At 37.0% G+C, this 13,704-nt stretch overlaps 1 pseudogene; it reads left to right on the top strand.

The window, feature by feature from the left end:
* Nucleotides 1-2,856: 2,856 nt before the first annotated feature.
* On the top strand, nucleotides 2,857-4,160 carry LOC149211783 (putative protein phosphatase 2C 53 pseudogene; annotated as a pseudogene).
* The last annotated feature ends 9,544 nt before the right edge of the window (nucleotides 4,161-13,704 follow it).

Below are 13,704 nucleotides of genomic sequence, written 5' to 3'. Positions count from 1 at the left end.
TGTGAAAATCCCAACCACCTCTATTATAGAAGCCATGAAGCTATAATACAACATACAAGCATTTAGCATAAATCCGTCATTTCCTGTCTCAGCATATAAGATTTTCTCAGTGACCTTACCATTTAACATAAATCCGTCATTTCCTGCCTCGGCATATAAGATTTTCTCAGTAACCTTATTAACCAGTAGCCTCAAATTCAGGCCATCAATTACCTTAGCAATCCTTGCAACTATGGAATAGGGATTCACACCGGTAACATCTCGTGCAGCATGATACCCCTGATATTCGATGTCTTACACAAAATGCGAAAGCCCTTGGAAACTCTCATGGTGCAGCTGACCGACAACGAATCGCAGCGTCTTTCGCCTCCCGAATGCTTGGTTCTCGTTTATGACATTGATCTCTGCAAATGGAAGTGTGGAATATAAAAATTTTGGGCGGCACTGCGGACACTCCCACATTCATTTTAAATTAATTTCAAATTTTGCGCGGGACTGCACGGTTTCAAATCCTAAACGCCTCCTACATTTCATTTTAAATTTAATTTCAAATTATGCGCGGGACTGCAGGGTTTCAAATCCTGAGCGCTGAGGATTCGTTGAATGTGTGTCAGTGGAATGTCCATTCGCATTAGTTACATCCACTTACGAGCAGGGTCGATGGGGATGGGCAGCCGGATGGGGATGCATGCCGTGCGGGAGAGGGATGCGGTTTATGATGCATGGTCGAGGATGCATGGTTTATGATGTTGTCTGAGGCTATTAGAGGGGGTATCTCTATAGCATTAACTTTGCTATAGAGGTGGAAATAGGACTCGATTCCTATTTCATGGCCTATAGCATATTTAATACCGCCTAACATGCAGGCATTTAACGGCCTCCCTTTCAGTGAAAGCACGCTCATAGATGGCCTATAGCATATTTAATGCCGCCTGACATGCAGGCATTTAACGGCCTCCCTTTCAGTGAAAGCACACTCTATGAGCATGCTTTCACTGAAAGGGAGGCCGTTAAATGCCTGCATGTCAGGCGACATTAAACATAGTTACCAAATTCGGCCGAATCGGGCTAAAGAATTCGAAAATTCGGCAATTCTGTCCGATTCGGCCACAGTCTCCCAAATTTATTTTTAAAATTTTCTTTGATTTGTGTTCTTCAAGAAGTCGTTCATATTCCATTTTCCGTGCTTTAGTTTCGTCATGCAGTTGTAGATATTGAACGGTTGAACGTAATTCTCTGTTTATATAGATGTTTAAAACTATTGACCCCCTAAAAACTTAATTTTCCCTGATTGTTCTGCAATACTCTTGTGATTAATGATTAAAAAATTTAAAGTTCTATTTATATCAAAGTTATTTTGATGCGTTAGTAAATTTGATTTGTTATTAATTTTTACATTGTTTATTGTTTGTTTAATTTTTATATTAAAAATAATAAAGCTCTCTAAAAATATGTATAGAAATTAAATAAATGGTTTTTATATTAAATTTTTATTTTCACAATAATAAATATATATATATATATATATATATTTTTTTTTTTTTTTTTTTACAAATAAAATATTTTTTTCCTCTTCGTTTTAATTTTAATAGTTTTTTTATAATCCTTTGATGAATGAGTAATGTAATTGGAATTATTTATTCATAATAAAATTGGTTGTAATTTAGTTTTTTAAATTGGTTGTAATTTAGTTTTTTTCTTTTAAGAAATTTGTAAAGAAAATATAGTATGGTTTCTAAATCTTTTAAACAATTAGGAAAACAGCAAGATAGTTCTAATTTGATGATTCTTGATAATTCTAATTTAATGATTTTTTATCTATATTTTATTCAGTTAGTAATTAGGAAATTGTCTAAATATTCGTCATTAAAAATTAAAGCATTAATTACTATCTTTTGGTACAATTAGGAAAATAGCAAAATATTTCTAATTTGATGATTCTTGATAGTTCTAATTTAATGATTTTTTATCTATATTTTATTCAGTGAGTAATTAGGAAATTGTCTAAATATTGATCATTAAAAATTACAACATTAGTTACTATCTTTTGATTGACAAAGAGGAATTGTTTCTACTAATTCCAATATCTCATTCACTTCTATCTGAACAATTAGGAAAAAAACAAGAATTTTAATTTGATGATTTTTAATTTATATTTTAATTTAGTAATTAAGAAATTGCCTAAATATTTATCATTAAAAACTACAACATTAATTACTATCTTTTGCTTGACCAACTTACAATTTTAACCTTTTTCTTAATGTTAAAGAGTTTGTTCCCCCATTGTATCTTATTCACTTCCATTGAAGAGGAATTGTTTCTTCTAATTTCCATATCTCATTCACTTCCATTCAAGAATAATTGCTTCTACTAATTTCAATGTCTAATTTTATTTGCAACTTCTATAATATAATTAAATTGTTAATTTAGATTATTAAAAATTTAAGAAAAAATGCTATTAATAATGGTGTAAGATGTATATTGACGAATAGTGTAAGATGTATATTGAATTTTGGAGAGTCAAATTTTTTTCGCTCAGAATCGAATTCAAACTTGGTAACTATGACATTAAATAGACTATAGGCCATGAAATAGAAATTGCCCTGCAACAGTGCGACAAGGCAACAGGGCGATTCCTATCTAATGGTACCCCTTTCAGTGAATTCCTATCTAACGGTGCCCCTTTCAGTGAAGGAGGACCGTTAAATGCCTGCATGTCGACGGCATTAAATATGCTATAGGCCATGAAATATGAATCGCCCTGTTGCAGAGTATCATTATCGGGTGGTTTTCGAAGGGAACAACAAGGTTCGCTATCATAATCAACAGTAGCTGAAGCATCCGCAGATTGTGAACATGTTAGCAGGGAACTCATCCTGTGTACGGGGCTCCTGCAGGTCCCCTTCTATACAAAATTATGATATTGAATTATTAGCAGGGGACGGTGATTTCCAAACCCCCACTACCAGCGGCATCAAGGAAAGCTTTTTGGTGTCTGAGCTGAGCCCTGTGCTGACTAACAGAGACGAGAATCTGCTTTGGAGGAAGAGCGGGAAGAGCCCGGTAGCGAGGGCTGTCTCTCGTTGTGAAGATGGTTCGATTGCCGGTAACTGCCCTTTGCCTTCTCTAAAGAGGAAACGCCCGAAGAGGTTGGATATTCCACTTCAGTTGCCGAGCCTAAATGCGTTGTTCCCTGCAGCGGAGCAGGCAATGGATGTCAACGTAGAGGGTGTTCATTATAAGGTTTCAAGCAAAAAGGGTCGGCGAGAATTCATGGAGGACACCTACAAGGCCATTGTCAATCTTCTTGGTGATTCCAAACAGGCTTTCTTTGGTGTCTTTGATGGTCATAGCGGTCAGAAAGCTGCAGCTTTCGCTTCTGAAAATATTGGGCAGAATATTGTGGATGCTATGGTTGGGATGGAAGATGAAACAGAGAACATTCTTGAACATGCTATTAGAGCTGGGTACTTCAAAACAGATAAAGACTTTTTGAAGCAGCAAGTCGGTGGCGGCACTGCTTGTGTAACTGCTCTGATTATAGATGGTAACTTGGTGGTTTCCAATGCTGGGGATTGCCGTGCAGTTATTAGCAGAAGCGGTGCCTCTGAAGCCCTTACATGTGATCATCGAGCTGAACGGGACGATGAGCGACAACGGATAGAGAATTTGGGTGGAATTGTGTACCTCCATCACGGAGTTTGGCGAGTTCAGGGATCTCTGGCTGTATCTAGGGCAATAGGAGATTCGCACATCACAGAATGGATAACGGCTGAACCAGAGACCAGAAAGATTAAAATAACGGATGATTGCGAATTTTTAATTTTGGCGTCCGATGGGTTGTGGGACGTTGTTAGTAATCAAGAAGCAGTGGATATTGCCAGGCCTCTCTGTTTCGAGAAGCAGCTTAATGTTACACCATTAGGAGGCGGCCCTATAGGTGCTTGCAAAAAGCTTGTAGAGGTGGCAGTAACCAGAAAATCTCAAGATGATATTAGTGTGATGATAGTGCAACTCGGACATTTTTGCAAGAAATAGAATTAGTCTGGATGAGCTGAATGATGGTAGCCATCAAAATAGGCCTTGAATGACAACCATCTTACCAACATGGGAGTTGGACTTTAAAACAACCAGATCCTATATTTTGATCATAAGTAGTGAAAGGTATGAATCTTCCATTCTTTTATATAAGATAGGAAGCCACTCTAGCCCATTTTTGTATAGTCACACAACTTAACAAGTTCAACGACTCTTTTATGCAAATCTTCTTTCGTTCAATTTCTATGATCTTATTTGATATATACATTTAACCTCATATTTAGATATATGATCAAGAAATATGTTGATGTTCCCGAGATTATAAAGTTGGGCTTAAATACACAAGCAGTGGAACTATTGGTTAGTCTTTAAAATGGAGAAACAGACGAAATTGATATAGCTGTAAATTTGATTCACAATTTTAAGGGCTAATCGAACATAGCTCGGATTTGTTGGTAAATGGAAGAAACCTATCACTGACAGAATTGTAAAAGATGTAAAACTCAATGACGTCAATGTATCAGGGTTGCTAGTTGGCAATGTTAAATAACAACTTTGTTGAGGAATCTTAATGTTTGAGTAATTTCGAAGAATAGGAGAATGTATAACTATGGAAAATATGTTTAAATTATTATTAAAAATATGCTCATTTAATTTGTTTCTGATCTTGAATCACATTTGTTAGTTCGAAATTCCACAAATAAATCGCAAAAAAAACTCTCAAAAACTCTAATACTTTCTAATACTTACTATAGCAACTTCATTACTCTTTTCCTTAAAAATTACGATGGCGCGGACATCGGTTACGAACCTCTAGATAAACTTTAATATAAAAAGGTCTAAAGCAATTTCAGGTTACAATTTCCAAACTTCAATGGGAAGAAAAAATAATGTTATTAGGAATGTGCCAAAATTCTTGTCCCTTTTTCAATGATATTAAAAGTTATTGATGTGTGGAAATTGGAGATCCACAGATTTTAGAATGCTAAATATATTTTTTCCTTATATCAATAAGATAATCTGAATAATTTGAAAGACATTATTTGATATAAGATAATCTGAATAATTTCAAAGTATTATTTTAGAATAATTTGAAAGACATTTTTTAAATAATATTTTTATCGTTTTCAGAAAGTGCCAAGAGACATTTATAGAATTATTAAATCTAAAAAATTGTATTTTGATTTCGTAATCAAACAAATAATAACTAATGTATTAAATTTTAATTTTGATTTAAATTTTTAAGTACGTTTTATTATATATATTTTAAATAATATTTTTATCGTTTTCAGAAAGTGCGAAGAGACATTTATGGAATTATTAAATCTAAAAAATTGTATTTTGATTTCGTAATCAAACAAATAATAACTAATGTATTAAATTTAAATTTTTAAGTACGTTTTATATATATATTTTTTTCTGTTTTTTTGTTATATAAAAATATTATATATTAAAAATAATTTAATTTTTAATGTATGTTTTATTTTATATATGGATAGGGATTAGTAAAGTCAATATATTTTGAGATAATTGTATTTATATTTATGTGTTGTGGTGAATAGTAGTAGAAAATTGTGTAGTCTAAGTTATATACCAAATGATTTTTTTACTAGATTTTTGTTAATTTTAACCAAAATATGGTCCAGATTTTTATAAACTTGAGTTTAAGTTGTTTAATCTATATAATTTGAGTCTCCCATGGGGTTTTTCAAGGTGTTGAATCTATTTATGCATTCAAAAATGTATTTTAAATAACAAAATCACACATTCTTTCGCAAAATTGTTTTTCTTGCACAAAGGCAACCTGTTGATCACAGCTTGATGCATTCCCCTAACAGGTTGTTCATTTGAACTTGGTCCAGCTGCAGCTGAGAAACTCCCCTAAGAAATTGCACATTTCTGGAGGGCAACTAGCCTTCCCTCTAGAAATTGTGCAATCTTGTCTGGCAACATGCTCGGCTCTAGAAATTGTGCAATCTTGTCTGGAAGCATGCTCGACTCCAGAATTGTGCAATTTTCCCCAGCAGGGCTGCTCAGCCCAGAATTTGTGCAAATTTGGGCAATAGTCAACTGCTCTACCTAGAAATTGCACAAATCTTCTAGTTAGCGAGCGCAGCTCCCAGCCAGAAATGCACATTTTCTCCCAGCAGTTGAACAACCTCGTGCATGTGCAGCTGAGTGGACCAGTTCCCTTCAAGAATGAGAAAAACTAACTTGCATGCATGGGCTGCTTCTCTCAAGGCATCATGCAAAGGCATCCCTTATTTCAGGGACCTATTTTTGGCAGTTTGAGGTTACATCCAAGGATCATTTTAGAAACCTCCCACCAAGTGTCACTTTCCCTAGATTTTTGGTATGCGCATCACAACCTCGATTTTATCAAAACTCATAAATAAGACACTGTGAAGCTCATTCAACACATTAACCTTGCATCTCTGGCATACCACATCACATCTAGGAGTTGTCGGCACATTCAACTCAGCTATTTTGCGGTAAGCCAACTTTCCCTGTCTCGTGTTGCATTTTTGGCATTTTTTGTGTTTCACTTCGTATGAATGTTATCTGCTTGATTTCAGTGAGCACTTGCTATCTTTTTTATACAGACTAGCCTGTACTAGCACTGTTTCATTTTTCGTTGTTATCTCACTGCTGTCACATGCATGAAACTGTTTTGCACAAATGGTTGCTGATTCAGCGACTTGCTTCACCCACATGCATGTTGATCTATTTACTGAATATTTCATTCAATGTTTGCATGCACTGTCAATCACTTCTCTTTTCACTTAGTGTCACCATGCATTCACTGTCATATTTGCTTTTAGTTGCCCGTCAGTGAGTCTGGCCAACCTTGGTTTGGACTCTACCTTCACTGAGACAACATTGCGCAATCTGGGGGAGGAAGGCTCTACCTTCCTCTCCAGAAATGCGCATTTCTGAGGGACAATGACTATTAGCCCAGAAAATTGTGCAATGCAGTCACTAAGCCTACAACCATCGATAGCTGTGATTGCGCATTGTGCAATTCCAAAAGTCAACAACTAGAATGGACTGTGCATTGTGCAGTTCCAGTACTCAGTCAGTCTCCCAGTAGCTTAGAATGTGCCTTGCGCATTCTTGGCACTCAGTCTCCCGACCTCCCGGCTGAAATTGGGCGACCTTCATGATCAGTCACACAGGTATGTTGCAAGTCATTCCTTAAGTTCATTTTTGTTTTCGATTGATAGATTCCTTGCCATGAGTATCGCCATGTCTCCAGGTATGGAAGGTGTTCATCTGCCTCTCAGCAACACAGGTACAATGGTTTCCAAGAGAGCAAAGTCGAAGACACCGTCCAAAGCACACTTGGGGATACAGTCAATCAAGTGTCTATGAGCTTTCCTACTCACAACGACATCAATTTGTTCATAGGCACAGAGATCAAGATATGACTGCAACAACATCATAGTGAGTAACATCATGAACAATAGCTGAAGGTAGCATACCGAATGTAATGAATGCAAGAGGAATGTTGTTGACAACACAGAGGCAAAACAAAGTTGCAAGCTCAAGCAGATCCACTGATGATGAAAAAAACTTTGGAGACTCAGTCTATGAGGTGACGAAACGACATGAAGATCACACGAAGACAGAGAATGGAGAAAAGAAGGAGTTGCATGTGTTGAAGCAGCAACTCGGGAAAGAACATGAAGCTGCACGGACAAGCAAATGAGTTGCAGTAGGAACAAGAATAACAGGGGGCGCAACATGCACTCACGGATGAAACTATGGCCATACAAGTTATAGATCTATCCCACTAACTGGTATAGAGCAGGCATGGTGAGCAGTGTTGTTGATCGCATGTAAGGTATTCAGTAGTGTGCATGTCATTGTGTGCATGCATGCGATCCAACCCATTCATCACACTCACCAAGGCAAACACAAGAAGCAAGTCCAACTGAAGCTGAACATGTACTTCAAAAAGTTGATGCGCATGACCACCAACACATACTTGAAAACAGCACAGATAGTATGCATTAGTGTGTTGTCAGTTCAGCCACACCCAAGAAGACCATGCACATGCTAGTAGATGATTTGGATGAACGAGCCACACCAATACACCTGGATGCAACAAAGGCAAGAGTTTTCTTCAGCAATATTTCATCATGGGATGCATGCACACCATCACAGATGACCAAGCTTGGCATTAGCTCACCACCTTCACTATCACAAGCATGTCAAAGAGTTGGTCTCACTACAACGGATCGAGTGTCAGTGATGTCTTTCCTGGCTTGATCAAGCCATTTCATCTCACATGAGCACATGTGAATTGTAATGTAACATCATGCCAAGTGGAAGTTCAAGTCTCAATAGTTGGATGTAATAGTCATAGAGTAGATGAAGAGTCATGAGGGTATATGAAGTGTCACAGAAGGGAATGTTAAGGGTCACCCCACCCTTTGCTATAAATAGAACCTCTATGGGATTTTGGTTAGCCAAGCTTCGATAGGACTATCTTAGAAAAATCTTGGATAGTATTGTATTGAGACTTGGCTTCTCCCATGCGCAGAGTTGGTATATCTCTTTGGAGGAGCAAGTGGTTGTGGCTGTAACATTCCACTATTGGAACTAGTGGGTGTACATGGATGTATTGTATGATTGGAACTTACACTTATTAATAAAACAGAGCCAACATATTTTCATAAATATGTTTTAATTGTAGTTGGATTATTTTGGTGGCTGTAGCAATGTATGTCTTTTAACTTACGTATTTGTGTATGAACTATTTTGTATGCAATTGTATGAATCTTATTGCAGATGTGTTGTTGGTTTGAAAATCACCTTGGCTTGCTCGCTATCTTGCTTTCCAGCTAGTGATGCATCTTTACTCATGTGTTCCCTTCTAAGCCGAGTGCTGTTATAGGTTTCCAAGGGACGCACTCACCTCACTCCCCATGTGTTAGAACCTTTCATGCACCTTCCTTGGCTCACCGCAGCTGTCACAATGTTATGAAACCAGCTCACAAAAATATAGAAAAGATAAATCAACGCCTTATAATTCACCCTCTTTGAGGGGGCAACCTCCTTTACATTACACAAATGAACAATTATTGGATGATACAAATGATAAGACCTCCTTTCTATATATAGGAGTCTAAGGGGTCATAATATAATCAGAGCCTACATAACAATAATAATTTAAGGGCACAATAATAACAATAGTGGGCTTCTATGGGGCACAATAATAAGAATATGGAGACTACATTGGCACAAAAATGTAATAAGGGGGTTGCACTAATAGCAACAAGGGGTTACACTGGTAGTATAGGGACCTAACATGCCCCTCTCCTTCAAAAAGTGTTGTCATCAACGCTTAAGTAGTTCTTGATGCTTCTGTATAAATTCTTGTCCTCCCATGTGGAATCTTTAGCAGGTAAGTTCTTCCACTTGATGAGATACTCTGAAATTGGTCTATTTTGTAGCTTTCGTTTTCTCAGTTCTGTGACTGCTTTAGGTTCCAATATGATTTTCCCTTCCTTGTCAAGTTTTCGCAATACTGTTTGAACTGAGATCTTTTGCAACTTTTGAATGAGTTCCAACTCCTTTGGGCATATGGATATATGTAAGGCCAGATGTTTGGAGGAACACTTCATGGAATCAAATGAATAGCATGACGATGATAACAAATAGGTGGGAGGCCTTTGGGAGTCTCAAATACCTTGGCATGTTTGTCCAAAATGTTTTGGAGATCTGGAGAAATACATGATTTCGATGTGGGATCCTCTAGTGAACATAATTGTGCAATTACACCCCGTTGTTCTTTATTTAGAAGCTTTGTCTTGCTATTAGAGTTGATTATCTTTCCAGGTTTTCCTTCGATACCCCTCAATTCAACTTCCTTTCCTACCCAAAAAAAATTCAAGAAAAGTTCTTGAAAATTAAAAGCTATCGTACCCAAAGATTGTAGCCATTGGACTCCTAGTAAAACATCAGCACCACCCATTGGAATGGAAAGCATTGGGCTATTCCATAAATATTTTCTGATTGATAGCTTGATATTATGTCACTTTCTAGAGAAATTTATGGTTCCTACACTTGCAACCATCACTTGACACTCCGGTGCTGGATATAGGAAGCAATTCAACTCCTTGGCTATCTTACAATCAGTAAAATTATGGGTATTGCTTGAATCAATGAACACTCTTAACTTTTTCTTCTTGATATGCCCTTCTATATTAATAGTTTCAGGAATGGTAATTTCTTCCAATGCATTACAAGATATGGTCGGATTGATTTCTTGAGACTCGATGTGATCTTTCAATTCTTGAACATTTTACTTCTTGATATGTGTCCTTATATATTGATAGTTTGAGGAGTGGTAATTCCATCTAATGCATTACAAGATATCGTCGGATTCATTTCTTCTTTATCTATGTGATCTTTCCCTACTTGAACCTTTTTCTTCTTGATATGTACTTCTATCTTGCGAGTTTTAGGAGTGGTAATTCTTTCCAATGCTTTACAAGATATGGTCGGATTCATTTCTTCTTTCTCTGGGGTTGGTTCCTAGTGTATATACACTTCTTTTGACGTGTCTTGATCCTTTTCTTCGTCCTCTCCACAATCAATAATTTCTTCTCAGCACACTTATGACCTTTAATGTATTTGTTATCACAATTCTAACAAAGCCCTTTTTCTCTTTTTTTCTCCCAATTGTTGTGGTGTTTCTCTAAAGAAGGTGTTTCTCTTTGTATTCTCATAATGTGCTATCATTTCCTCCATGAAAATTGACCATGTAACAAGTTTTTTACGAGAACAAAGCCCTTTATACCATAAAAATTGATCTAATTCTAAATATGAATATGCAATACATACCTTTTGTAACAGGGGTACACCATGTAGATCAAAATATTGCTCCATCTGTAGTATCCAATTTACTGGATCCTTTCCATCAAACTTCCTCATATCGCCTTTTCTTGATTTCAAGAGATCAATTTTGAAATGACTGTAATGCTGTACCATTAGATCTTAAAGTTCTGAAATTGTCTCCTGCAGTAGCCCTCTGAGTCCTCTTTCCAACCTTGAAAGTCTAGTTAAAATTTGATTCTCCAAGAAAGGGTTATGCCCAATCTCTTAAGATGACCTGATTATATAATGTTTCATTAGAGCGAACTTGTACGACGTACCACTTGTCATTGTTTTGACCTTTGGATCTGAAAAATATGCAAAAAAAACTATAGTCTATCCTCTTTCTGTAACTTCTTATGAAATTTCAATTTGTTGCTCAGAGAAAAAAATATGACAATTTTTCCAAAGTCACCTGTTTAGGATGTAATTCAAGAGTCTGTAAAAATCTTAACTTCTTCAGATCATATATCCAAAAATATAGTGATACAAGATCTAAAATTCGGACCCGAGGTTCAGAACGATTTCTTCTCAAATGGGTTTTTCTTTAGCTTCTCAAACTTTGTAGCAAAAAGGTTATAGTGAAAACACCACGATGACTTGTTTTAGATGAAATTTTGTAGCTTGCAAAAATCATCACTTCCTCATATCATATCTCCGAAAATATAGTGAGACAAGATCTAAAATGCGGACGCATGGTTCAACAAGATTTCTTCTCAAATGGGTTTTTCTTTTAGCTTTTGAAACATCACAAAAAAAGTGATAGCGAACAATACAACAATGACCTGTTTGGAGCAGCGAAACCCTAGAATCCAAAGCTCTGATACCAAATGTTATGAAACCATCTCACAAAAAGATAGAAAAGGTAGATCAACACCTTATAATTCAGCATCTTCAAGGGGGAAACCTCCTTTACATTACACAAATGAACAATTCTTGGATGATACCAATGACAAGAGCTCCTTTCTATATATAGGAGTCTAAGGGGTCATAATATAATCAGAGCCTACATAACAATAATAATGTAAGGGCACAATAATAACAATAGTGGACTTATATGGGGCACAATAATAGCAATATGGGGACTACATGGGCACAACAATATAATAAGGGGATTATACTAATAGCAATAAGGGGTTATATTAGTAGTATAGGGACCTAACACACACCCTTACTATCAACAGAGTTATCTTACTTGCCTCTGTACGAAATCGCAGTCAAGGCATTACTGTACAACCCACTTGGGACTCTTACACCAAATGGTCTGAGGTCTAATTGGGACTTCTTATCAGTGAGATCCTCTGACATTTTGGCGGGTCCAACACCATCAACATTTCTGGCACTAGAAGGAGGGCTAGATGAGAAGTTGTGTTCTCTCATCCGATTTTGAACTTTGCATATCTTTCATGGATTCTTGCACTCTTCTCGCTCTATGATGTTTTTCGAATCATGAACATGTCACCATCATGAGGGAGTTTTTCAATCTCTTGTCCTCTTACACGTATGATGGTGAAGGCGAAGTGGTCTAGCTTGAGTACTTACATGTCTTTCTTTCCATGCTTCATGAGGAACATGGGTGTTCTGACAAGCAGGCCAGCTTGCTTCTTGCATACACACTTCGTGAATCTCCACTTCGATGGTTGTTTAGCCTACCGGCTAAAAAAATGCACTCACCTGAGAAATTTTGTGATCTCAATGAAGACACTTTATATCATTTTGATCCAAGCCATATTGACCAAAAATTGTTGCAGCAACGGAAGCTCTGCATGAATCGATCATGGATTTTTGGCAGTGCTTTCATGACTTGTAGTTTCAAGCTCCGAGGAGCTAGATGAAATTTTCCAATCTTTGGGACCAATTCGAGTATTGCCTTAAGAAATCTGCTCATCCCAAGAAGAGGTTTGAAATTATTCCTCGCTCAACATTCTTCACTGATGGATATGCGCAATCTCATGCGGATGTGGTCACTGTTTCGACTGATTGTCTTCCATCCCCTCATCCAACAGCTCCACCACTGTCAAGTGATGTTGAGGATCATGCTCACACACTTGTTCAACTACCACATCCTTCCAACATCACTTCACTTAATTTTCATGTGGATTTGGTTGTGAGTCCTTCGAGTTCCCATATGCATTATGTTCCGTGACCTCCGTCTTCACACTCGGTTATTCCTTCGGATGATATTGTCTTGTTTTCTTCTGTTCCAGACTCTTCACTTGTTGTGAATAAGGAACAAGCCATTTATGGAGTTGGTGTTGTACAACCAACATGCGCTCTCATTCACGAAGAGTATGAGTGGGAGCTTGAGCATCAACACTCGGCGGAGGATGACTCCCTTCCATTTGAGCCTCCTTTGTTCTTCACTGACATCTTTGGTGAACCTACAATCCATGATTTTGCGTTTGTATCTTCATCCATGGATGCACCCTTTGTTGATCACTTGCAAGACTCATCGGATGTTGGCCCATCATTCGACAATGAAGAGGATAAGTTATTCATTGAAAATCCACTTGATCTTTCATCTGTCTTTTCTAAAAGCACAAATGATGAGTTTGTTTGCTTTTCATCTACCCCTTTGTTTGACTCATGTGATCATGAGGATGCTGATGAAATCATTTATTTTTCTGATCATGGCAGCCATGGTCCATTTACTACCATATTTGATCATGATCATGACTCTATCATAGTTGATCTTTCGAAGCCATCGGTTTATGATGATCTTCCTAATGATGAAGTTGAAACACCCAAGATTGTCGAGGCACTTCAGCTTGAGCTGATGGTTAT

Source organism: Pinus tabuliformis, chromosome 1_1 (assembly GCF_031772625.1).
Source record: "Pinus tabuliformis cultivar Carrire ecotype Pingquan chromosome 1_1, CPIR1, whole genome shotgun sequence".
Classification (NCBI taxonomy): Eukaryota; Viridiplantae; Streptophyta; class Pinopsida; order Pinales; family Pinaceae; genus Pinus; species Pinus tabuliformis.
The sequence above is the reverse complement of the archived record's forward strand: the minus strand, read 5'-3'. Positions and strand labels throughout refer to the sequence as shown.